The sequence below is a fragment of the Manis pentadactyla genome, chromosome Y, assembly GCF_030020395.1.
Source record: "Manis pentadactyla isolate mManPen7 chromosome Y, mManPen7.hap1, whole genome shotgun sequence".
NCBI lineage: Eukaryota > Metazoa > Chordata > Mammalia > Pholidota > Manidae > Manis > Manis pentadactyla.
Window position 1 is genome coordinate 33,536,105 of NC_080039.1, and position 27,484 is coordinate 33,563,588.

General features: G+C 48.8%; 1 long non-coding RNA gene across 1 annotated transcript in view; it reads left to right on the forward strand.

Annotated features, from left to right (window-relative positions):
• Positions 1 to 457: 457 nt before the first annotated feature.
• LOC118935983 (uncharacterized) overlaps positions 458 to 27,484 on the forward strand; it is a 292,406-nt gene continuing 265,379 nt past the window's right edge. Inside the window, exon 1 of the long non-coding RNA XR_008995389.1 lies at positions 458 to 1,035. This is a non-coding gene — a long non-coding RNA (uncharacterized LOC118935983). The remainder of the gene's footprint in view (positions 1,036 to 27,484) is intronic.

The window sequence follows — 27,484 nt, forward strand, 5'->3', positions numbered from 1 at the left end:
GACTCGAAATAGACCAAAGGAAGCTAAAATCTTTCTAGACCTTTCTCAGTTCTGCTGAGCATTACTCAGCAGGTGCCTTTCCAACTGCTGAGATGGGGAAGAGTTTAAAATAATATAAAGAATGCCCCTTGGTGTATGTGTGCCATGAAGTTTCTGCCTGCGTCCAAAACTTCAAGGCTATCGGAGAACAAAGATCTCCCAGCCTGAGCAGTGAGACTTCGTACATAACATGGATTTCGAGACATGAAGCACGAACAAGAAAAGAAACACAAGAACCGTGGCCGGACAGTGGATGTCACAACACACTCGGACACGTGCCTATAGACTTCAGTGAAAAAATCCTGAGCATTGCAGGCAGATGGAAATAAAATGTCCTAAAATAAAATAACTGGGACTTGGGTGGAGTGGGGAAGAAAAGACAGAGAGACATCCTTCTCATTTTCATTTCTGAGTGAGATTTTAGAAGAGCCACGGCCGAAGTCAGCGTCCCAGCAAAGACAAACCCCAAGACCAGAGATGGGATGTGGGTTGGTGAGAGTGCCAAGCGATAGGGGCACGTGGAGGAAAGAAGACTCAGAAGCACCTGTGTGGTAGGCGGGCCTCTGGCTGGATCCCACTGAGCCTGGCCTCCTGAGATTCACCCTTGCGTGTGACTCCTTTTCCGTGAATAGAGTCCAGATAAAAAGGCATCTGACATCGGGGCATTTTCTAATCAGCTCAGACTGTCATAGCAAAATGCCACGGATGGGGGCTTACCGGACAGAATCCGCTGTGTCCCAGGCGGGAAGTCCAAGGTGAGCGTGCCGGCCGTTCTGGTTCTGGTGAGAACGTTCTCGCTCGTTTGCAGACACTGACTTCTCGCTGGGTCCTCCCGTGGTGGACAGACAGCAAGCCCTGATGTGTCTTCCTCCTCTTGTAAGGATGCCGGTCTTATCAGGGGGCCGCCGTCATGGCTGTGTCCACAGCCGCGTGGAACAGAGAGGCCCTCTGCAGAGCTGAATCCCCTCAGCGGTCACATCCTGAGCTTGGCTGCAGGTCAGTCCAGGTGGGGTTTGCAGAGGAGGCCACAGCCTGGCCGGGCAGTTAGATTTGTACTTTTGGGGGAACCCATCCAGAGGGCCTTGGTCTGCGCACGTGTCAGTAAACATTGCTTTGGGTCACTAAACTGGAGAAAATTGGATAATCGCATACACAGCAATAATCCATACGATATGCTGGTCCTGTTCAAACACTGAAAGGGTTCTAGAAGGTGAGAAGGGCTCAAGTGGGCTCTGTTGATTCTCAACGAGCTAATAAGTGCCAGTGAAGGCAAGTTAAAGAAGGGTATGCAGTTCATTTAAAATGAATACTTTCTACCCAGTTGAGATTTCTGAAAATGGAACAAGTTTGTACGAAAAGCACTACATTTCTAATCAGAAGAGATTTCAAATGGGGATGGAATGCCCATCTCCCAGAGACGTCATAGGCTTCCCCGAGTCTTGCATGAAAGCTCAACCCCATCCCTGGTTCTCGAACCAGGGCACCCATGAGAATTAACACGGGGAAATGTTAGAAAATGCCAAGTTACAAGCCTCACCACTGCAGTTTCTGATCTCGCAAGCTGTCAGTGAGTCCCAAGTTGCATATTCTTTGACAGGTGGCTCACTTTTGATGTAAGTTCAAGGACCGCTGGTTGGAGCTCATTTGCCTAGAAGACCAGTAAGCACCCAACCTTTGGATTTTAGGGCTCACCTTTAAATGCCCATAACCAAGAGAGTGAATGCTTTCTTGTTCCCAGTAGTTTTTTTCATAGACTTAGTCTTTTTCCACAAATATCTCCCCCCTGCCACCCTCCAAGCAGGCAAGGTAAATGTCGACCTGAAACTCTTTTTCCTGAGAGGCATGCGGTGATGTCCTGCGCATGCTATTTTCATCAACTTAGCAGAAAGAAACAGAATCCTGTCCATTTTCAAGGAACCCTCTCTGAAGCGCTCTCCTGACAACCTGGATTTTCTGCTAAGCGTGGGTCAGAGAAACGAGACAAGAATGTGTGTGTTCCCTCCATAAATACAGGGCACCGGTACTGGCGCAGACACAGCCCTGGACAAGAAGCTCTCGACCTTCAGGGGCTGCACAGCCCAGAGGAGACCCAGAAATGTTGTGATATGAGCAAGATCCCAGTGCCATGAGGCAGGCAAAGAGCAAGGCAGCCCAGCCCCTGCGTGGGGCAGGAGGGGTACCTGAGGAACCCAGGAACCTCCCTTTAGGCTGTCGAGCATTGAGACTTTATTTTCTGGGCATTTGGGGGTGGGGGGCGGGGTGTGCTGAAGAATTTTACACAGGAGAGTAACAGTCATATTTCAGAAGATCACCCTGACTTTTGGTATGGAACAGATGAGTGAGATACTTCATTTATTGCATTTGAAGAATTACATGCAAATAATTGTGAAAGTCAGTTATCGTGAAAAGAATTCTGAGTCATAATAGACGCTGGCCATGGGGATGTCCGTACAGCGGGGAGAAGACAGCCAGTGGTTCTGTAACGCCTTCCTAGCTTGACAGATAGTGACCCCACTAGAGGGGGTGAGGAGTTGACAATATGAGTAGCAGCCGAACCACTGTGCTGTACATTTGAGACCAATACAAGATTCTATATCAACGTACGCTTCAATAAAAATAAATTTAAAAGAAAGAGGCTCACAAAAAACAGCCCATCCTGTCCCCAGCTCCTTCCTTCTCCCATGTTGACTGTTTTCCTGGAGGCCGTGAGCACCTTAATGGTTTCTTCCCAAATTGAGAGGGAGACATTCCTTCTCCTGTTTGCTTAGAGGTACCTCTGCTCTCTTATCCTTTAAATGACTTTAAAACAATCACCAAAATAAACAAAACCACAAACCTGTGCCAGCCCCCTGTCCTTCACCCCAGTACGGGGTGATGTTTGGAGGCTGGGTGGTGGAGACGGGGAGGTTAATGGGTTGAACAGCTGCCAGAAAGCTCTAGGAGGAATTCGTCTTGCAAAACTGAAACTCTATCCCCATTTCCCCTGCGCCCCGGCCCCTGGCACCCTCCATTCTACTTTCTGCCCTCTTCTGCAGGACTCATTTTCTCACTGGTTCTGGGATCAAGCCCTGTTTGTTTTTTAAAATGGAGAGAATCATTCTTCACAAAGAGATTACACTCCCCTGGTGTAGACTGAGCAATGCTTAAAATCGAAGTTGCTGTGTTTGCAGAGGAAAGCACGGGGTGCTGGGTGTGGAAGCCTAGGACAGCTTCAGGTCCTCTATGCTGTTGTGTTTCCCACACAGAAGGCAAGGCAAGATACCCTCAGACATAAAGCAGTGCCTTAAAATCATTTCTTCAAGGCCCTCTATTCCAAATGTCCCTTTTGAAGGAATGACTTGTCAGCTGTACATCCCTCCCCACCCCGTGGCCCGGCCTGGGGCAGCTGCCCCCTACCCTCCATGGGCACAGAGAGGGCTGCAGGAAAGCAGATGACACGACAGTGGGAGCCCTGCCATTCCACTAGGATTTCCTGGAACTTTCACTTCATTTTGGACCTGAAGGAGTTTATCAAAACCCCCAAACTCCCTGGCAAGATGAGTTTTCCGAGTTCCACGGCTGACATCATCCCCAGCTCCTCAGGAATGCCCTCTGAGACATGTCACCCTTCCAGGACTTGAAGTCCCAGGGTGGCACATTAAAGCCTGTCTGTGCGCACCTGCTCCCTGTGATTTAAGGCAGTGACCTCCACCCGGAGATGCAGATCCTTCCCTTCTGGGGACAGCAGGCAGAGTCACAGGGCCGCCATGTGCCTGAGCTCTCAGCATCCTTCCAGAGGTGGGAGCATTTCAGTGTCACCCCCTGACACTCGGCTGGTCCCCGCCCGGCACTGTCTGTGTTCTCCCGACGACCTCCTCCCTGGGGTCCTTCCTGCCTCAGTTTTCCTTCTGAATCCTGCATCCTGGCAGCTCACGGATGCCCAGCCCTCCCACCCACCCTACACCTTTACACTGAGCATCGGACGGACCCTGTGGGGTATGCTGCCCCCCTGCTCACATGGATGAGCACAGAGTGTTCACGGGTGCAAAGGAGGCACACACACAGGATGGCCCCAGGTGGGAACCCCCCCGGCTTCGGGTGTGTATGTCTCTGCTCTCATGTGTCCGTCATCCACCCCAGATGGTAAACACGAGGCGAGAAATAAGAACTCCCTCAATGCATGTGTCGTCTTAACCACACACCTGCTACACCTGAAAGCGGGAGAATTGCAACTTGATGATTGGACTGTGAGTAAGACCCAGGGGTTCTTGGGTGTGCGGGCTCTGCTTTAGGACAAATACCTCCGAAGACATGACTGTTTGGGCCGATCTCCCCAGAAAGGCGTACATGGCATGCCACCTCCAGCAAGAAAGCCGTTGTCTAATGAGCAGAAGGGATGCACGTTCTCCAGTCGTCCGTTCTGCATGTGCAGTTCTGGGAAGGGCCTGGGCTCTGCAGACAGGCCTGGGGGACAATAGGCGTGAGTAGCTTAGTCGCTCTGGGCATCTGGACCCCGTGCTGAACCTCCACTGGCATTTGTCAAACGCTGTGCTGTTTCTTCCTGCCTCCCGTGAACATACCTCCTATGTTTCACCCCCTCTGAGGGCAGTTGTGTCTCGGTAATTACCTAATCTTATCATTGGCTTCTAGCACTTCTACCGGTTCTGAATGGGATGGTGTTGCCCCCCTAGGGAGCCTTTTGGAAATGTCTGCCCTTTTTAGCAACCAAAATACATAAAGACACGAAGGCTTTTCTGGGTAGGGTCAGTTATCAAGACACACTGGCACGCCGAGGCAGACCGCAACAGAGAACTGCCCCACGTCCTGCCTGATTCTCGGAAGCCTCCTTAAATACCCCTGCACATAAAGAACTTTTTCATCAGTATGTGAGCCTACAACCGAAGTCTGTTTTCCCCGTATACTCTATACCTTTTCCCCACAATGTTGAAACCCACTCATGTTCTTACAGAATCCAAGCATCATGGATGGTGAGGTAAGATATGGATACTTTCTTTTGCGTGGGACTTACCCAAACGTTGAGAGGCATTTGAGGACATTGTGGGAACGACAGGAGTTCTACTCGCCATCCTGGAATCATCTCCCATGCACAGCACTTTCCATGGCAGTTTATCCCAACCTGCTTCATTCCGTATTCCTGGAAGGATGTGCAGAAATAAGGCCGCTTGTGTGAGGGTGTGTGCTGTCTCCTTTTGTCCACCAGGACAGCCTGGGACCGGTGTCGGCAGGTCACCCTTACTTGGTCTGCCATTATCTCCCTCTTCTTCTCCTGCTACCTCCAAAAACATCTTGTCTGTTGTTCCTTCCCACAATGCTAAGTCCCCACTGCAGTGCATTCTGCATTCTCCTCTGCCATGCCCCACATTCCCCTTAAGAACGTCTGGCCATTGGGCGTCATCATTGGCGTGTTGGAATGCATATTATTTTATTAGAACCACTTTCCTCGATTTTCTTTATAGCATGGCTAGGGCATTGCACTGATTTATTTTCAAATTATGACTGTGCTAGGGTGTAGTGTGTGAGAGTTTTCATTATAAGATGGTAAAGAAGGCATTACATTCCTTACAAAAAGGCGCGTGGATGGCGATAATGTTGACGGCTTCTGGGATGTGCGAAGGACAGCCTCAGAAGCAATATTTCAGATTCAGCAGACATCCCTGAGACATGCTAATGCCCTGGCTGGGTGCTGAAAAAGGGTCCCACCTGGGAGTGGAGTAGGGAAGGGGGGCCAGCATTTACATCTGGTGTGGCGGCCACAGTTAGGGGACCACATCCAGTCTTCCGGTCGGTTCTCGTCATGTCCATAATGCCAAACACACATGTCTCCGGCACGTGCATGTCCCCCAGTGGGCAAGGACTCATTCTTGTGCCTCTGCCTCCAGGAAGCTGACTTCTTTCCCTCTGCTCTGCCCTGATGTGCGTCTAGGTAAGCCTCTGCCGCTCAGCCACTTTCTCTGTGGGGTAGGGAACATCTTGGTTCCTTGGACTTGAGTTCTAAGAACCACCAAGTACAACAGATGTGCTTTAGACTCAACGCCCGACTTCAACCATATGTTTATCCCGAGGGTGACTCAGTTTACATCTCTATCTTCAACACCTTTAACCTGACTGATTTTGATTAGCCAGGGGAACCATCGCCTGGCTTAACTGTGATAATGGATGGAAACCCGTTAGGGAGCCACAGGCATTATTATAATTCTCCCTTATTTGGGCCATTTTAGGTGAAACAGAAGGAGACCAGGTCACTTTATTTCCCCTTCCCAGGCACCAGAATCAGAGCATAAACGTGATACAGCTGTTGTAAAGGGCCGTTTCCTGGAGGCACACATCAGAACCATAGAATAAAATTTGCATTCCTGCAGGCTCTAATTTCATATTTATGAAATTTTTATAGGTTTCCTAATGGAGTCTATGCCTAAAGTTTTGCCAAGGTGTGAAAAATATGTTATAGTAAATGGATGTATCCACTGCTGGGCTTCAGATGTGAGAGTAAAAATATAAATAGTTGAAACATTTTCAGATGAAAGACTACAATGTAGGAGGCATCAGTCATATGCCATGCCATTAAGCACTTTGATATATATTATCCTATTTAATGCTTATAAAACTTCTTAAGGTAGAACTTACCATCTTCTTTTTATATATTAGGGGCTGGGACCAAGAGGCATGGTCCCCGATAGTAAATTGTGGGTGTGTTGGAACCAGATCTGCCCGCCCTCACTGTGGAAACAATTTCTCTGCTAGAATCTGCTCCTTTGGGTCCTGTCCTTTCACCTTTTTAGACCTCCTTTTCCTAATTGGAACTGCTACCGCCGTTTTGGCTATTCACCTCATGAACGTCTTTTTCCATCGTCAGATTTAGCCCTTTCTGCTTCCTGCTCCTTGTGAACAAATGCATCCCAGTGTCTGTAACAGAGATGCATACATTTCCATCTATCTGCAGACGGAAAATGGAAACCTCAGCCCACTGGACTATCGCTTTGAATATCTGTCCCCCGTAAATAGTGATGAGGGTAAACCCCGGGCACCGCCCCGTCAAGCCAGCCTGGGAAGACATCTCTGATCTTTGGGCCTTTCTGGAGGATGGGGCCGACCTGCTCATTTCACCCTGGAAAGAGAAGTCGTGTGTCATCTCCCCCCAGCAACAAGCCTGGTCTCTCACACACCACGCCTTCTCTACCAATGTCACACACGTGAAAAAGTGGCCATGCCCACACATGCTCTTGTTTCCATTTCAAACCTTGCAGGAGCAGGAACACAATTTCTCTTGCAAATCCCAGTGGCAGAGCTCTCACAAAGCACAAACGGTGAGAGTCGGAGAACTGAATTTCAACACACAAATAGTCCCCTCAGCCACATCATTTCAGTGGGTGCCTCGGTGATCAGGAAGAAGAAGATGTTGGCATTTATTAACAGTCATGTTATGTTGCGGTGACCTGCGAAAGCCATCGCCAAGAGCCCAGGTAGGCTGACGCAACGGCGTCTATACCTAGATACCGGATTACGGTGTGACTGGAAAAAGCCCAGGACAGGAGGTACACATTTAAGGGAAATAACCATGAAATAAGTTGAGCAATGCTGTGCAGAGCAAGGATTGGCAGTGGGGGGGCGCCCTGGGGGAGCAGGTCCCCTTTGGGGGATGAGCACCCTTTGCAGTGGCTGCCAGCCGTCCCCTGTTCCCTTCTGCATGGCCAGCATGCCACTGCGGGGCACATGCTGCCTTCTTTTGCTGTTTCCCGCCAGACCCTTCCCCTGGGGACTCTCTGCACCTGCTCTTCCTTACCCCGTTCGTGCACACCTGATGACCTTTTCCCTGAGCTGGTCGGCCATGGGATTCACCCCTCAGTCATTGCCCCCAGGCTCCCACAGAGCTCAGAATGCCATCCAGCATTCACGTCGTGTATGGTCCACCTGGCCATGCAAAACCTGACTCCTGGCCTCCTTTCCCACTTGCCCCCCACTTCACTCTTTGGGCTGCATGCCCGCCGACCCTCCTGCTTCTGTCTCTGTGCTTCTGTGTGCCCTGAAGACCCTCAAACAGGCTGTCCCCCTGGCTGGGTCCCTCAGCCCCTCTTCTCCAGAAAGTCGTGTTCACCCTCCAGCACGGTGGAGCTGCTCTTTCCTAGGAAAGCTCTGACCTGCTTTCCCTTCCACCTGTGGGGTCCGTCCCCAGGTGTGCCCCCCTGCTCTGTGGCTGTGCTCGCAGCCCTGCTTATAAGCGGTGACGCAGGGGTCCCTCCGTGACTGGTGGCCTCGGAGCCCCTCTGCTCCTCGCACTTGCCTGCTTCTTCTGTGTCCACTGCACACCTAGCGCAGCACTGCAGGGCAGAGGCACGAGGAATACCGGTGGAATTAAATCAGCGGTTCTCACCCAGAGGTCAGGCTGGCTCCCAGGGGACTCAGCAACCTCTGGAGATACTGGTTCTCATGCCAGGGAATGCTCCTGCCATGTGTGGGTTAGAGGAGTGTTCTAAATATCCTAATACTTGATAAGACAGGAAATGCAACTGCTCTGAAGTTAAATATCTTTTCTGAGACATCAAGAAAAAAACGAGTACAGCCACATCTGCTGTTCACAGCCCGTTTGCGTGCCCTGTTCTGGGGTCCTTTCCGTGACGAGGGAACTTTGCTCAGACAGGCAGACTCAAAGCAAAGAAGTCCTGGCACATGAGAAGCACCCAACTGCCTGCATCCTGCACCCCTTATGCATGGTGGTGTGTGCACACACGCATGCATCCATGCTTGGTGTATGCACGGGCATATTTCCCCAGAGCTCCTGTACCCTCTTACCTCGTGTATGCCATTAATCCTGGAGCCTTTCTGATCACCCCATGTCAGACAACTTTATAAATTCGTTTACTGCATATTTTGCCTGGAACATCAAAACAATCCATGAAAAAACATGAATTTTAATATTGAGATGAAGAAAGCATTCCCCTGAGTTCAATTACCATGTGTCGGCCTGTGAATATAAGTCTCACAAATACAATTAAAGTACCACAAAAGAAACAGCATCAATATTCCTTACCTCGCAGCCACTGCCGTACAGAGATGTGAGGGGCCGTGCCATCGGCTGGGGAGCTGACGGACGTGGACTGTTCATCTGTGGGTTTCAGACACCCTGGCCTCTTTCCCTTATCTTTTTGCTTTGTAAATTCCTCCTCCGTGTGAAGTGGGATTGTCCTGTATCCTTCCCCAGTGAGGAAATGCATCACATTCAGAGATACATAAATCTCTTACCAGAATTTTAGGAATCACCACGTTCCTAGAAGAGAGCTTCCAGATAAGGCTGAATTCCCGTAAGGCAGTCATTTAAAAATGGCCATGTTTTTCCTGCTGCAGCCCCTCAACTTTCTTGTCATGCTGAGAGGGCTTCTGTGTAAAGTACGTGTTTTAGAATTGATGAGGAGGTCGGGTGGGTGGGATGTATTTACGGGCTGGAAAATAAATTTAACACTGGACAATGTATTCCCACTCTGCTCTGCCTTCATGTAGGTTTTCCATTGTGTTCTGTAAGGATCCCCACCACAAACCCTATGTGTCCTGGACCCGTTCTCTCGCCCACTCTAGCTTTGCTAACCGATGCACTCGTGGTTGCTATCCCTGACTTTTGCTCAAAGGATAGATTCTGATTAGGATCAAGAATACGGCATGGGTTTCCTTTGACCAAGACTGACAGATAAAGACCTCACTCCAGCCTTTGGTGCCATTTCTGGGCTCCCCTATATGGTTGTGCCACCATTTCCCCCTGACTGTCCCCTCCTGGAGCAGCCCCTCGTCTGTGATCTGCTGCTGTTGACTCTCCTAGCGACTAAGAGCTCAGATTGAGCCAGACAACCCGTGGCGTACCCCTGCACAACCGCCTGTGGTTTACTGACACCCTCCACGACCTAGTTCCCCTTTCTGGAAAATGGGGATAACAGTTGTTCATGCTCAAGTCAAGCTATGACCAAAGCCCAGCGTGATGGGTCCGAGGGTCTAAGCTCAGTGGGACCCTGAGTGGCCTGAGGAGGGTGCTTCTCTTCACACACTCTCTCCAAGCCTCAGTTTCCCACCTGTAAAAGGGTGCGACAGTTAGCCTTCCTGATGTGATCGCTGTGGGGGTCCAGGGTGTTCTCTGAAGCAAAGGTGCCCTGTGAGCTGGAACACGTGGCACACGGCTGGTGACTGCCCGCATCAAGGGAGACCCCGCTGTAACGGATGCACAGGCAGGCAGGCAGGGAGACCTGCTCCAGCTCTTCTCTCTGGGCACGGGGCAGCAGCAATGGGTGGCACTGCTCTCACCCACCGTAAACCTTCCCTCTGGCTCCGGCGTTTTCTTCCCCTCACGCTTCACCCTCTTACAGGCGACCACCAACATCCACTTATCCCTCACTTTGAAACCCCGTCCAGCCCCGAGAGACACATGCACCACCTCCTAGCGGGGGTCCATTGATCGTGGCTGCACAGAAAAGGTTTCTGCGTGTTTGAAATTAATGATGGACAACTGCCCATGAAGCTACAAGGGGAGTTGTTCCGCACGGGGTTCCTTCTCTCTGGGGAAAGTGGCCCAGCAGGGAGATTCAGAATGTGGGTGTCCAGAAAACAGGTCAGACCTCACAGAGGGAATCACCCTTCGCAGTGGCCCCAGGCACAGGACAGCACGTGGCATGTGTCCCTGCTGTCCAGGGAAAAGCCATTTGCATGAACAGTGCTTCCCACCTGCTGGTTTGGGCCTTTCCTCCCCCAGCCCCAGCTCCAGGCCACCTGTTCTAAGCCAGTTCTTACCCCAACCCACAGCTGTGTGTCCTGTGTGTCCGGGTGACACTTGACGCAGACACAGAGACACTCTGTGCAGACGGCAGGGGACCAGGTGGGCAAGGCGCCGGCGAGGTGTGATTTTAGGCGAGGGTGGCTTGTCCAGGAGGACAGGACCCACTTACTTCCTCAGATGCCCAAATAATTGGCCAGGAGGCTTGCTTTTAGCTGTGAGCATTGATCAGTAACAGTGAGAGGCCATTTCCCATCGCTTGTCCTGGGAGGCCGAATTCGCAGAGGCCTGCTTGGTGAGTGACAATTTAATGTCCGCCAAAATTAATAGGAGGTGGTGTGAGAGTCCTTCACCAGAGAGTGGAAAACCAAACTGCAGGGGAGGGAGCGGGAGTTCTAGTTGGAGCTGAAGCATTCATTGCACGGCGGAAGGGAAGGGCTGTGTGTCTGTCTGCAGGGGCCCGGCAGCAGGATGAGCACCGTGCATTTCCATCCGAGGCTGGCAGCTCATTTTTAACCGTAACAACCACTTGTTATCAGGAAGACCTAATATTCAGAACTGCTTGTAGTGGTGGCTACTTTCTCTTATGTTTCCTTGCATGAGAATTGAGTATTTTCTTCCCTTAGGTTAAATAGCAGGAAGTAGACATTCACCGCATGGGCAAAATAAGAACATAAGAATTTAAAATTTATGATTTAAGACACTGAAATGCAGAGTGGTGGGGGGGGGACTCTGTCTCAGTCTAGATTTAGACAAGAATCTGAAACATGAAAATTTAAAACATTCTCTGGCTGTTTTCAATGCCAGACCTGGTTTTTCATCTGCGGAATATATAGTTTATCGGATTGCATCAGATTCAAACATGATGCAGCTTTTTAGTGAGGTGCCCTTTTCTCCGTTAGGATTTCACACCGTTCTACCAAGAACACCACAGGTTTCTGTACCGCTCTCCAAACACAGGCCCATTTTTTTTGTTCTTGAGATGAAATTAGGATCAAGTGCCAGGGGAGAAATGAGTTATTATTACTAAAGTCATATCAACAATGGTCTATAAACAAAATGGGCATCGTTGTTTTACAGCCCAACACTTGAAACTCTTGAACTATGAAGGAATAAGGATACATATAAAAAAAAAAAAAACAGTGTATGTTCATTTCCTGTTTCTTTCTTCCCAAGGTATATTTTAAAATGTACTTTTAATTGAAGTATAGTTGATAGGCAACATTATATTTGTTTCAAGTGTACAGCACAGCAATTCAATGATAATCTACGTTACTAAGCCATCACCCCATCTGGTATAGTCACTGTCTACATAGAAAGATGTTACAGAACTATTCACTATATCTCTATGTGATATTTTAAACCTCGTGACTAATTTATGTTGTGATGGAGATTTTGTGCCTCTTTATCCCCCTCACCCAGCCCAGCCCCTCCCCCATGGTGACCACCAGTCACTTTTCAGTGTCTATGAATCTACTGCTGTTTTGTTTTGTTTAGATTCCACAGATAAGCAGAATCATATGGTATTTGTCTTTCTCTGCCCAAGCCATTTTAACAAAAGAAATAGAGTCTTGACCTTCTTATCCCAAGCCAGGTTTAACAGTCAAATATGCTATTTATCTTTTGGTTTAGTCATATGTTTGAGTATATAGAAATCAAAACCTTGAAAAACCTTCAAACCACGTTTTAAGTATCTAGAGGTCACTCTATCTTAAAATACTTTATTTTACAAGTTTAGCCAGATTTGTGTTTAGAGTTCTTCCTGAAAGAGTTTGGTTTATTTCAGCCAATAAAACTAGCCTCTCATGGGTCCACACTTGCTCTTAAATCCTTCAGGTAAATTAGAATCAAATGCCTTACTAAAGAATCACTACTGCAAACCTAAGAACTGTTTTACAGGAACCAGGCTGAAGTTCAGCACTTAGCCACTGATTACATCTGTAGATTATCTGTGTAACATCTTATTTTATCCACATAAAGAGAACTGCGGAGACTGATCCATAATTATACTGAGACGATTCATCCTTTTAAATGCCTGTGTGGCATTTTATCGAGTGGGCGGACCATTATTTATTTAACCATTATTCTATTGATGGACATTGAAAGTATGTCCAAACATTTTTGCTATAAACAGTCATTCCATAAATATTCTTGTCATATCCCATAAGCTAGAACCAACCTATTTAATTACTGTAGCTTTAAAATATGATTTAATATCTGTGGGGCATCATTTTCCCCCTTCATTGCCTTTCATTCCCTGAACTTTCCTGGATCTTTTTGCAGGTTTTTTCCCCTTGGGAACCTCGGAATCAGCTGGCCTAGTTCAAACATAAATCTGATTTTCCTTATCTTTTTCTCAAATGTGAACATGGACACATGACAATGAAAAAAGTCAAAAGTATTTTGGACTCTGATACTTTGACAGTTTCCACCTTGTAATGCACTGGCTGTAATGTCTGCCAGAACAGGGTCACGTCCACTGATGCGTTGCCCACATGGCGTTATCGTTGCAGTGGCCTGGCGACCCGTGTCACGGACACCAATGTCGCACCATGTTGACGTTGCACTGATACTTCATCTCCCAGCATTTCCATCTCATTTCCAAAGCAGAGGAGGGTGCTGGCAACGCAGTCAGTTACCATGTGCTGTGTAACAAATACACACAGTGCACGGTGTCCCACACACCCATCCGTTTCTTACCATCTCCATGCTTCAGGCATCCTTGAGTGGTCGAGCTGGGTCCCTCTGGCTCAGGGGTCGTATGATGTCAACTGGGCTTGTAAAGCTTCCCTTGGTCCGGAAGGTCTGCCTGCAGGGTGGCTCCCTGGCCTGGCTGTGGGTGGCGGGTCTCCGCTCCGTGCGCTCGGCTTTCTCTCACCAGGCAGCCTTCTGTGTTGGGCTGCTCGAGCTTTTTACACGGTTGCTGCTGGCCTTCTGCAGATGAGGGATCCAGGACAGGGAGCGAGATAGAAACCCTAACGTGTTTGATGAGCTGACCTTGGGAGTCCGACAGCGTCGCTTGCACAGCCGCAGTATCTATTGGCCATGCAAAGCATCCCTGAGACACGTAAGTGAGGTCTGAATAAGGGTGTGAGTCGCAGGGGCAGGGATCCCTGGGGCCACTCCAGAGAAGCTACTGTAATGACGGATGCTTTCTGTTCTCATTCCGGAGCCAAAGAAATAATTCTTTTTTGTTTGTTTGTTTGTTATCATTAATCTATAATTACATGAAGACCATTATGTTTACTAGGCTCCCCCCATCACTAAGTCCCCCCCCACACACCCCATTACAGTCACTGTCCATCAGTGTAGTAAGATGCTGTAGACTCACTACTTGTCTTCTCTGTGTTGCACAGCCCTCCCCATGCACCCCCCCACACTATACATGCTAATCACAAGGCCCCCTTTCTTCCCCCCCCTTATCCCTTCCTTCCCACCCATCCTCCCCAGTCCCTTTCCCTTTGGTAACTGTTAGTCCATTCTTGGGTTCTGTGATTCTGCTGCTGTTTTGTTCCTTCAGTTTCTCTTTGTTCTATGCTTCACAGTGAGTGAAATCATTTGGTACTTGTCTTTCTCTGCCTGTCTTATTTCACTGAGCATAATACCTTCTAGCTCCATCCATGTTGTTGCAAATGGTAGGATTTGTTTTCTTCTTATGGCTGAATAATATTCCATTGTGTATATGTACCACATCTTCAAAGAAATAATTCTTAACCTAAATGAGGAACTAACTGTAGAGGTGGAAAGACAGACCCTTTCTATCCAAATTTCCCATTGCATATGACCTAGTGATTTCCCTTTATGACTTGGACAATCACCCATATGGGTGAGTTAAGGGGCTGTCATGACCGCACTTATGAATGTGCTCACTAAAATGAACCTTTAAGGTCACTCCGAGAGTAGCCTGTTAATTTCTCCAGCTCTTTGTTGTAGCATAATGCTTTACAACATCCAACAATTTAATTTCGTTCCTCCTCCATAGTTAATTCCTCATTTAGGTTGAGAATTATTTCACTAAACAAGTGGAGTGGAAATTGTTTTCTGTCAAAGGCATCAGAGATTATACCATCTGCTCTGTACCCATCAGGGCTACATGGTGAATATTTTCAACAATATGCATAGACACTTCGTTTTCACTGGCCACATCTTGCCCATTATAAAATCTCTAATTTGTTCTACAAAATTCAGATGTGGTGAATAATGCTAAGAAATGATTGAGTTGATACGTGTCTTGTCATTTTTTTAAATTCTTTCTTTCTCTCTGTCTTTCCTCTCTCTTCCCTCTCTTAGTCTCTGCCTCTCATTCTGTTTTAGATTAAAAACATACACATCTGAGTGTATCATCTGGAAAGAATCAGATGCTCCCGTGACTCAGGCCAATATGAACTTCAAAATACAACTTGTATTAAGGTGAATTCTTTACTCAATTCTGCATACCATAAGCAAGGATGTAGAGGTAATAGATGGCTGGAAAGTAAGTAGAAAAATGAACAACCATTTGGTGCACAAAGCCCTTTATGGTGTTTTACCAAACTGGCCAGGAGACTTTTAATCTTTTATTGCTTCTTTCCCACCCACAAACTGACTTCCCTTAAGAAATAACTTGAGTCCAAAATATTAGTCATCATAAAAGAGAGTTGCACATTAGCACACAAACACACAGATGCACATGCTCTGAACCTAATTAAAACAAACTATCAGTATTGATCCCTCAGGCATCTCTAATGATATAGAAAGTGTCACATTGGCTGGGCAATAGTGGTCTTCCACTCAGGGACTTCTCATGGTCCAGAAAGCTGGCTGTCAGTGGTGAATAAGACATGGGTGTGGAATCCATCACCAAGGACGCTGCATCCCTGTACTTTCCTTCTTCACAGGGAAGTTGTGGGTGCAATGAACTTCCCAATGGGGTGGCCACGAGGCCTTGGAGTGCAAAGCTGCTAAGGTGTCTGAAGCACAGTTTTCTCAGGATTGCATTGGGGAAACCCTTTAATGTGAACAGCAAAGGCCTAGTTTGGAGGAAGGAGACCAACCTGGGGCAGTTTCTCAGCATTTTCCAGAGGGATGGAGAGTTATTGTGTCTCCATTTTTCACATATTCCAAGCTCTATTCTACCCATACGTCATTTTCTTATCTGTGGACCAAGTCACAGTGAGAAGATGTGGGGACCGTTTTGCTTGGATGTTTGCATTTCTGCATGTATTGCAAGCAGAGAGGTGCTGACAGCCTGTATCTGGACTGTGTTTTCAAGGTCATTTGCAGACCCAGCTGCCTCAGAAGTCATCAGTGGCATCTTTCTCTCAAGCAAGTGGCCCATGTGCTTTCATACCACTACTTGATTCATAAAGATAATGTCTCCCTTGGGAGGAAAGACCAGACAGGTCCACCGTGCATTACAGATCCTCAGACCAGGGTCCCTAAGCGCCTGGCTGGTCTTCTCACACAGTGCATTGTGCATGCAGGCCCCGGCCCCCTGCACCCTCTCCGTGGCCCCTGGGTGAGCCTCTGTCCAGGGAATCAGCACAGACGCCAACTTGCTGGGCTGCAACTGCAGGAACATCTCAGACCCTTCACAGTTCTTAGCAAAGGACACCAGCTGATGAGCAAAGATGAGGAAAATGCTATCAGTCTTTGATGGATGTAAACATGGTTTTTAGACAGCTTCTCCAGAGGAGGAAATGTTTCCTCTAACAGCTGGGATTTCCGGGTGTGGCGAATAGCCCAATACTCCATCGTCTTTTTGGTTGATGCCCGTGAGCCCCCGAAGTTCCTGGTGGGCAGCGGAGAGGTCGGGATGACGAGGAGGAGGGCGATAGACAGAGGTAGGTCCAGGCAAGGAGAGTGCTAACACGGGTTAGCCAAGCATCGTTTTAAGTTCCAGCCAAGCTGAGGCCTGTTTAACCACGTCTGGTTTCTGAGGTTGAAGACGCCATCACTGTCCCTTAGTTCTTTATGGTCTTCCTAACAATCTGGGCTGCCCTGCCTGGCCACGTCCTGGACAGGCACTGGTCACAGATGGAGGTCAGGCCCAGGGGGTGGGCATCCGAGCAGCAAGCTGCTTCTGCTCTGGAGGGTGGTCCTTCCCACAGTGATGCCGAAGAGAGGAGCAGGCGGAAGGACGTGCACAGGAAACCCCGTCCTTCACTGCTCCTTGGCCTTGCTTGGCCAAGCTCAGAGAAGCAACACGTTATCAGGCCGCTAACCATTTTCCCAGCACCAGGAAAGCGTTCCTCCAGGACTAGGACTATGCCCCGAGGCCAACGAAACCGGGTGCAGCTTCAGTCTAACGACCGCTCTGACACCTGCGGGCATGGCTCTCATTAAAATGTAACTGGTACGGCGAGGACTTTCTGCCGTCTGGGAATAGGCAAAGGGAGTCTCTGCAGCCAAGCCTGCACGGAGTCCCGTGTTCCTTTCCTACAACTCCAGCCATGTTCTTGACCAGCCTCACCCTGCTAGTCCTAAGAACAGACACATTCATGCTTTGCCTCTTCTTATTTTGCTGTCTCCCCAAAAGGTCTTGGGTCTATGTTTGCCTTTCCGAGTCTGCTGACTTCAGGCGGGATGCTGGCCAGCCTACTGACTCTTCACGCAATGTAATACCCGACCCCTTTGACAACACAGTCCACGTAACTACCAGGGCACGGAGTTTTCTTGTTTATTTTACTACTTTGTTGCCTGAGTTCCAGAAGCTCTGGGAGAGCAGGAAACTGTCTGACCTACTTATCTAGAGCAGGAGTCTCTTGAGACGAGGGCAGAGGGTGAAACTACAGGGAGAGGACCGTGAACTGCTGGGGTCAGGGGACAGAAGGTGGCAGGCACTGTCTAGGATGGTCCTGCCTCCTGGTATCCACAGCCTTGTGCGCCCTCCTCCCCGGGAGAGAGCGTTGGGGTTAGGCGTTCACTTCTAATGAGCTACATGTGGCAGAAGCAATGAGATATCACTCCCAAGATTTGGCTGAAAAAGATGGTGGGGTCCAATCTCGTGCATGTTTTAAGTGGCGACATTCGGGGATGATTTGTTACACAGCAATAATTAACAATACAGACCCAGATGAGTACCTAGGACAGGACAGGGGTCATTAGTGAATGAGTGAAAGAATTCCCGGTCTAAGTTCTCCAACGTGGCCCTCCTGACCTCTGGTTTCTGGGGGTACCCTGTTGGGTCTCAGACCTTCTGAGAGACAGAGATGAGCCTCTCTGCAAGAGCGAACGAAGGGGTGGCAGGAGAGAGGAAACCTTTCTACGGAGCCTGAGACATCCCAAGAAGTGTAGCTGAGATGGGGTTCATGGCATTCACCAGAAATCCTCTTGCAGAGGCCTGATGCTGTTTGGAGATGCCATTCTGTAAGCCTGCTAGGGGTGGGGAACACAATTCACTCAAGAATAAATAGCCTGCTGGATAATAAGTGAATGACCCTTCCTTTGCCTTCCGAGCTGTGAGAGAGCAGTTAGCTCTCAGGTTTCATATCTCGGAGCGGGGTATGCAAAATGGACTGTGATTACACCTTCTTCTGAATACGTGTTTGCAAGAAAGTCAGATCACTCGCCTGCCTGCAGCATGCACTTAGCAGATCCCTCCCGTTTTCAAATCTCGTATTTGACTCTGGTGTCAAGTACGTCTCTTCCCACATGAGTGAATTGCAGGGCACCAATGTGGTGATAAACCTTCTATTTACTATTTTTAATGATTTATTTTTTTCAAAAACTCTATTACAAAAAATTTCCAAATGTGCAAAAAAGTGAAGGAATTTTCCACAGAACAACCACGTACCTGTCCTATAGGTGCTCCTGTTCACGTGTTACTTACTCAATGGAGCAGTTTCCCATCGCTGCTGTGCAACTAACCACGCACTTGGTTAAATGACACGAGTAGATCCACTTGCCAGTCTAGAGTTCAGACGTCAGCTGCAGCTCACTGGGCACTGTGGACAAGGCTGTATTTTTCTGGGGGCATGTGGGAGAATTCGTTTCCTCCCCATCTAGCTTCCAGAAGCAACCTGTGTTCCGTGGGCTTGACTTCTCCCTCTGCCCAGCAAAGCTCCGTTTTGTGCTGTTTCTTCCCACAAATGTAGATCCTGATAAACCTCGTTCTTGATAGTGTCTTCATCTGCTTCCTACAGAACCCAGCCCCAGACACCACGCTCCGTCTTCCTGCTGGGGGCACAGCGTCTTGGCACAATTTGGGAGACTTTAAAGTTAGTTTCTGGAGAAATTCAAAGATGTGTGTAGCACAAAACCAAATATACAAAAGCCGCCTCTCACTCTGTCGCATGTTGGGTCCGCCTTGTCTGGACAAGATGGCAGGTGGACGTTGCTGGAAGTTCCCCAGACAGATGTGCTTCTCTGAGACTGGCAGGCTTGTCCCATGGCTGCCTGTTGGGGCACCAGCTGGCATTTCACCATTGGGCCACGGAAACGGGGAGACAGTGGGTGAACCCTGAATGCAAATGAGCTTGTTTCCTTTATTTCTTTCTTTGAGCAGTGATGGACTTCCTTGGACGGTAATTTGCTAAGTCGCTGAAATGAACTTCACTAGGACCTGGTCAAAATGGCTAAAACCAAAAGTTATCTCCAGTCACTGTATTAACATATGAGGAGGACACTTGCATTTCCTACCCACATACCATTAAGAAGGAAGGAAGCAAATTCCTTACAGAAAGCTGTGTCTATCTCTCATCTATTGATCTGTTTATGTCTCTTATTTATCTGTTGATCTAACATTCTCTTCCTCTATCCATATCTACCACCTACCTAGCTGTCATTTCCCTTCCTATCTACTATCATCTGTTGATTTATGTATCACCCTCCAATGGCTTCCCATTAAACCCAAGATAAAATGCAGACTCATTCGCAAGACCCCAACACTCCAAGTGGCCCCGTTCCCACTTATGTCAGGAGCCTCATCTCTTTGTGCTCACCAGCCTCAGACCACCCGTCTTTCCTTCTGCTCACCGACCAGCCCTCATTCCCCGGGCTGCGTGACTACTCAGCTCCCTGCCATCCTGAGGGTATGTGTGTCTTCTCTCCAGGGCACCTGCCCTGCCCACCTGCTGAGGAGATGGCCACACCAGCTCACCAGCCAACTCAGAGCCACCCCTCATGTCCTTATGCATATGCGTGTGATTGTTTGCTCCCTTCCGTTGTTCTGTATTTTCCATCATGCTAAACAGTATGGTCACATAAATTCTGTGCATGCTTATCTATTTGCTTATTGTATCCATAGGCTTCATGAGAGTGACTTTATCTCTCCTTTTTACAGCCCCCTGCCCAGCGCTTCAAATGTTTATCAACACGTAGTTGTTACTCACCAAATATTTGAATGAAGGTGTAAATTATTTTGTTGTGACATAGGATAATATACAAAACTGAGCTTACATATATAAACTAGGTGTTTTTTCTCTAATATACATAGGCTTTAGATAGGAAACTGTAGTAGCCAAGGTGTAAGAAACCACTGGCCTCCTTCAAGATTCATCAATGGCTCTCCCCAGGCTTCTAGCAGTAATGGCGAAGATAATCCAGTGATTGAAATAAGTGCCAACAATATTCGCATAAGGATGTAATCAGTTCAACTACCATAGACAATGAGTACTTAAAAGAAAGGCATTAATAGCCATGTACTTCCATCCTCCAGAAATTAGAAATTATGTCCCAATTTTTGGTCTTGGGTTATCATGCTGTAAACAGTAGGAAATGGTGTAAAAGAGTTTCAGGGAAAAATAATTACCTATAATTACAGAAAGGATTGTGGAGTAGAGGAAAGATGATTGTCCCTCCAGCTTGGGATTTCTCTCCTGACAATAAAAGGCCGGTGGGCAACAGAAACACACGGAAGTTTACTAACATGTATTTGCACGTAGACATGGGAGGTGCCCGGGAAAATTGAGTGACTCCACGTGGGGGCTTTAGAAGTCAGGATCTTGGCAGGAGAAGAGGAGGGCGATTAGCTGGGGGAAATTAGGGGGCACTGAATGATTTGTGGGGAAGATGATGGGGCCTTAGGGGAACAGACAGGAGGTATGACAGTTTGCGACAAAGCCTGGGTGTGTTGTGGACATCTAGTCTCCTATCTGTGGCAAGAGTCCATCTTCCTGGTTGATGACCACTCGCCCCCGTGCCTCGGGAGGGAACTGGTGATAGCTGAATCCCTTCTGGAGGGTCTGCCTTCAAGAAGCAGATACGAAGAGTTTGGTAAAAAACCTCTCCCCATATCTGCCGTTTTTGAAGTGCTTTCTGCTCAGAGTAATCAGTATGCTCAAGTGGCGTCCTTCAGTGCACGTAACCTAAATTCCCCCGGTCATAATTTAAGGTGGCATCTTCTGCTACTCTTCCGTTGTACCCATTGGATTGGACTGGTCGTTAATGCCACCGAATTTCAAAAGCGATAATATCACAGAGCACAAAAACCAAATCAGGCTAAGACAATAAGAGACCAAGAAATGGGGAAATCCTGTCCCACGACGGGACTGACTTTGCATTTCCCCCCTGGGTGTCTAGCTCCACAAAGAGGTTGTCAGGTGATGCAGTTTGCTAGAGAATGTGTGCCATCCCTCCCAGCTGTACGTAGCAGGTACAGACATGTTTCAGTGTCTATTCAGCAACCAGCCCAAGGTCTAAAGGGCACATAGTCATGTGAGGCCAGGGCAGAGTTTTACGTCCTCTGCTCATAATTTACATCATGCTTTATTTTAGGCTGTTTAAGACCCTGACTACCCATGGGTTGATTCTGGAATGGATTTCAAGCAGCCATCAAATCACTCCTAAGTTCTGTCTACTGAGATAACATCAATCACATCAACCACGTAAAGCATGTGACATGTGACCATTGATGAGCTGAACAGGCCATCGGTACAAAGTTCTAGTGTAAATCAACCTGAGAGTGAGAGACAGAACAAGCTCTTGAGATGGAGAATTTGCTGGAAATGTGTCCCATCACAGTACAGGGGAGAGATTTGAGAAAAACACAGGTTTTGAAAGGAATATAAGAAGTTTCCATCAACTTCATAAGACTTAGAAGGTGGTGGTGGAATACTTATGAGACTCTAGGAACAAGTCCCAGGGGGGGTCAGATGTATGTAACTGAATGCAAGTGACAGAAAAGATGCCGTACAGGTGGCCCAGGTAGGTGCACGAGGGGTGCGCACCTTTCAGAGTGGTGGCCAAAGAGTGCCACACACATGCCCAGCCTACCTCAAAGCCTGTAGATGCAGGACTTGAAGTAGCACAGAAGGTTTGCTATGTCTAAAACCTGAGCTAAGTCTTTGGAGCACCTGGTGAGATTCTCACTCTGAGAAGCTGTGATCTGTACAGGACGGGTCCCCTTTCATATACAGACATTTCTCTTCTTGAAGTGGGACTCAGAGTATCAATAATCAGCCTGTGTTTCTCTGTTTCATGCCTGTTTCTGCTTCGAGATTTTAAACACTAAGACCCAGGCAATGACACGGGGAAGCCTGTCCCTCGCCGTGTCGTGATGGCCCCAGGGTCAAGCATTTTGTTGGGCGAGTGGAGATGATCAATAAATAGATACGGAAGAAGCAAGTGCAAAGTGAAATGGCATTCAGTCGAACATTGTATGGGTCAACCAGGGGCCTACACAATAAACGTTATGGGGTTTGGGAGACGGAGGGGACCGAGAGTTGAGCGTTCTTGGAGATGGTTGACGGAGTAGAGGCTTTAAATGATAGATGAGATTTGGAGAGAAAGCACCTGCATGTCCCCAGATGGAAATGAGCAAAGGCATGTTCCAATTACACCAGACAGAGCCTGGGGAAGTGGGAGAGGAAATCTCATTAACTGGAAGGAGAGAAGCATATGGTGGTTAAGAAACCAGAACCCAACACATGCTTGCCTTAAAAGCCACATGTGGCTATAATAGATGCCACCTGACTTGTCGTTATGTATAAAATGTCTTCCTTATAAAGTCATTAGGATTTTTCATTTGGGGCAGGGAAGGTGTGAAGGAAGCATTTGGAAATGCACCCATTGGATGTGTTGCTCGTTTCTTGTTCTGAACGTACCATATTGAGGGAAAACTCAGTTAAAACACACATTCATAACATTAAGGAATTTAAATGAAGTTTTTTGACAGAGTCACCTAATGGTTATAGTTTAATGGGAAGAAGTATCAAGCCAGTGAGGTGCGTGTATGATGGGAACACCATCCTGGGAAGGAATGCAATTCAGGTGCAAAAAAGCATCAAAAATGAAAAATACTAAAAAAGAGACACGTACTTCGAAGAGGACATTCAAGTATTGAAATGAAAACTCTCTTGGAAATGCATCCCTGGGTAGTAAGGAAATTAGCTGATTCACTTTCTTGCCCATATGTAAAGCATTTGCAGAAAGAGTAGAGGAATCTTAAAAACAAAATAAACCACAGGTAATGCCATGCAGTGACTTAGTGACTTAAACAGGTGCCTGCTTAGAAAGGACCTTCTAAAATTAGCCAATAGTGATTCTAAGAAAAACACTCTGGAGTGATCCCTGATTGAATCAAATCAAACCAGAAATAATGAATTACTCGTGGATAAACATTCCCACTGGCAGAAGAAAGGATGCCAGCCTGCACCCTGGCGTGCGTCTCTGACGGGGCATTAAAACTGGTTATCCATGGCCCTCGTATGAGCACAATGTCAGGGGCAACTCAGGGAGTAAGTGGAAACCACAGAAAGCTGCACTCTGACCGCCTGTCAGGAAGCAAGCCTATATTTTTGTTGGTTAGAAAATAACCTCCTGCAGCCAACGTCACACTAAAGAAAGGGCTTCTCACGTTATAGCCGGGTGAGCGGGTTTGTGGGACAAAGGACAGGTTGCCGGTGCGCCCTTCCCAGGCTGGCACCGACTGTGTGCGCTGGCCATGTTCTCGTGTTCCTCACTCTCCTGAGGGTCTCCTGCCTTCAGACCTTTTGCACTGGCTTCCTGCAGGGTCCCAGGAGCAGAGTCTAATTTCCACAGGGCACCAACCCTGACCCTCGGAATTTAAATGACTGTTTACAACCTCTGGTGCTTACAGTCTTGGGGATCAGCGGCGCAAAACCCAGATGGCACCGGCACCTGGCTTCCACACAGAATAAATGCTAAAGAGGCCACACTCAGAATGGAGCAAAGCCCATGACGTCCAACCGCTAGACAGCAATCGTGGGAGATGTGTGCAGCCTCTGGCTAAAACCGGAGACCGTCCGCTCTCGACCCCAAATGGGAAACTACCGCTCTCTCTACATTCCTTAAATATGAACCGCATGCATCGCTTCATCGTTCAGTCGCTGGGAAGGTCGCTGCCCGTGTGAATTTGCACGCAGTAGTGTTAGGAAGCATGCGCTGCGTCCTGGGGCTCACACAACCCAGTGCTCACCAGGCCGTACACCTTCTGCATGAGCGGGTGCGGCTGTCACACGGGAAGGGCCTTTGGGAAGACGCACAGGTGCCGAGTAGCAGGAGAGACCTTGCGGGGAGGCTGCCTGACCCAGACAAGGGGGTAGACGTGGAGTTCCTGGGGAACCCACCCAATCTCGTATTTGAACACACTGGCTCATCTCACGGCACGGCACACACAGAACATTTATGAATTCAGGTTGTTGCACATGACACTCTTACGGGGTGACCAGGCTGCTAGCACGGCCTCCCGGACTGGCCGTCGGGCTTTAGAAGGTTGATGCCCAGGAAGGGCCGCCTGAGGGCAGAGGCCATTGACTTATATGCTTGGTATCACCAGAGATCTTCAGCAGGTTGGACAGTGCACGCGGTGCTCAGACACGAGCGTGTATCATCCCAGGTGGAGTCTGTGTTCAGAGAGGAGAAGGGCGGGGAGCGCAGGCGTCTGAATTGCCCTGCCTGCCCGAGCCAGATGCATCCAGTATCAGTCCTCCTCCCAGGAATCCCCTGAACACGTGTAACTCTCTGTAGCACATAGATATTGTTTTGCACGGTGCAGACGGGATGTGATTTTACGGGGTCCGGAGAGAGTGTGTGACACAATCCACAGGGAAGAGGCCTCTTGCCGAAAGGCTGTCCTGACTGTTTTTCCTAACCGGTTTGCCAGCTCCAGGCACTGCTATTTCAGACGGGACTCGCCCTGCCAAGGGCACTCCCAGAGCAGGGTTCCTGACCTTGACATTCCCAGCATTCGGGGCTGGCGATCAGCTGTGGAAGGGCCGGCCTGGACTCCGTGACACATTTACCTGCTTCTCTGGCCTCCATACCCTTGATGCCAGAGCCAATCCCCTGGCCTTTAGCAATTTTGCAAACCAAAAATATATCCAGACATCACTAAACATGCCCTGTTTGAGAACCACTTCCTTGGAGGACTTGTTTCCCCAGGGACTTTATGCAGCAGGCAAAGGGTGCATTGAAAATGGTCAAACTCGTGCCCTGGAGAGAGATGCCTAGGGGGTCTGTGACATGGAATCTCTGTTCCCGAAACAAAATTGAAAAGAATTCCTAATAAATTCAGGGCCAGGCAGCTCAGAAACTTACCATTTCACCCTGAGGGGACTCAGTGGCAGGCTCCTCCCCTTCTTCAGTTGTGCATCAGGACTCGTGTCTCTCAAGATTGAAAATATTTGGGGGGAAAGCCACCGAAATACGCCAAACTGTCCCATCCTGAAGTTCACGGAACAGGGCCTTCAGAGGGTCCACCTCTTGGGTGAATCTGCATCTGTTGAGAAAAAGACACGTTCGTAGACCACCGACATAGGGCACTGCTGAGCCCACAAGGTCTGATGAGGGAATGACACTGTCCTTGTAGGGGACGCCACAATGCCTCCTTCCCTCCCGTCGGGCTACGTCCGTCTGGGCCATCCTCCTGAGATGAGCTCCTCGGGGAATTCCTTTGTCATCGTCATTCAAATGAGTCCCACAAATATAAGACCACACGACAGCACTAAGAGGGCAGCTTTTCTGTCCCTTGTTTCACGGCACCACCGTAGTGATGCCTTAGAAGCTGGGATCCTTTAGGTTGGGTGGGGAAGCTGTGTGGAATCCACGTGCTTGGGTCTGAGCTTTATATTCTGGTCAGAAGTGCAAGAATGCAGATGGAATGGAAGCAGCCCCAGAGAAGGGAGAGCCCCCCCCGCCCCCTTGCCTGCAGCTGACAGACTCAGGGTGTCCATAGGACGGGGTGACAGCTGTGCCACCAACTCCCCTCCGTGGACCATCCTTATAACGTCAACATCACTTGCAGTGCATTGCTTCCTGCACACCCGTTCTCAGCAGGGGCTCTTTGCCCCGCATCACCTCATCCTTTCTGCAGGCACCCCGACACGGGGGTGGGGGGGAACGTCCCCAGAGCAGCTCCCCTGTGCCTGCGTCTGCGCAGTTTCCCTGTGGGCACAGTAAAGCTTTGCTTTCGCCGCTCTGCAGAGCACAGGTCCCCTTTTGTAGCATGCTTGGAATAGCTGACATTCCCAACATTCATAGAGAGGATAAATAATAAATACTGAGTAACACATAAGGGCCGTTCCAGAGCCTGGGAAATGGGCTTGGAGAGAGGGCTGCGGACCCCGGCGTCATCAATGAGCCCTCTTCTGGGGCCGCCGCTCCTCTGTCCCCCGAGCTCTCCTTTCTCAGGGCCCATCCTAAAAATAGCAGATACCCAGCAGCGGCCACAAAGCGAGCTCTGTGGGCACATAGTGTATTTTCATCTTCGTGCTGTCAGTGTGCCACGCTCTGGCTGGAGCTGACTTTCCCGTTTGGTGTTCAGAGAGCTGATTCATTCTGTGGCAGGCATTACTGCACTCTGGGTCTCGGCCCCTGACAATGAACGCTGTCTGCATAACAAATGCGTCTTTCTCAGGCTGCTGCAAATACACAGCGATTAACACGAAATAAAGGCTGCGGCCAGCCAGCTCTCCCTGCCCTTCGAGCCACACCGCTGTTTTTATCCAGCCCTGCATTTACCAGCTCTGGTGGACATCAGCTTTTTTTTTTTTCTTTTTTTTTATCCCCCCTCCGACTTGAAGACCAAGCAGGGGTCCCCCCTGCCTGCTCAGATCCCAACTCTCGCAGAGCTGCCCTCCGGATGCAAATGCCCTGTTTCCCTGCTCCTGTCATTTACAGAAAGAGACACATCAGAAGGGGCTGCCGCGCACATGGTGTCCTGGCAGTGAGCCGGGAGTCACATGCCTCTTCCAAGCTAGGGAGATGCTCGGGTGGACAGGGGGGTGAACTCTGCAGTTCAATGAAGATGTGCAGCCGGCTGAGGGCGGCTGGCCCTGAGATTTAGACAAGGGTCACTGTAGATTTGCGTCCCTCTTTATCTAAAATCGCCCTGTTAGGAAACACACAGATAACACCATTCTTGCTTCCAGCAGCGGTCCTGTGGCAGATTTCGGGGTGTTTTCAGCTGTATCACCCTGAGCAAGACCTACCCTATGAAACTTTGCGGAGAAAACAGAAGAAAAAGGCAGGCATCCCCTTCTGCTTCCATGAACTGTAGCAAGCGTCGTGGGGTCAGAGCCCAGGCCTTCTCATTAAGGCTCATTGAAACACGCCAAAACTCCAGAGTAGTCGTGTCCAAGCGCATCTTTATGGGAAGAAATATCCTTCGTGGCTCCGGAGCAGGTCTCTTGTGAGGCTCTGAATGCCCCACTAGAGCCGATTACTGCTCATCATACCTCTCAAGGTCTTAGAAATCGTCCTGATTTCCAGGGAAGCCAAGGCCTTTTTCCAGGCAACTGGTCAAAATGGACAGTGTTA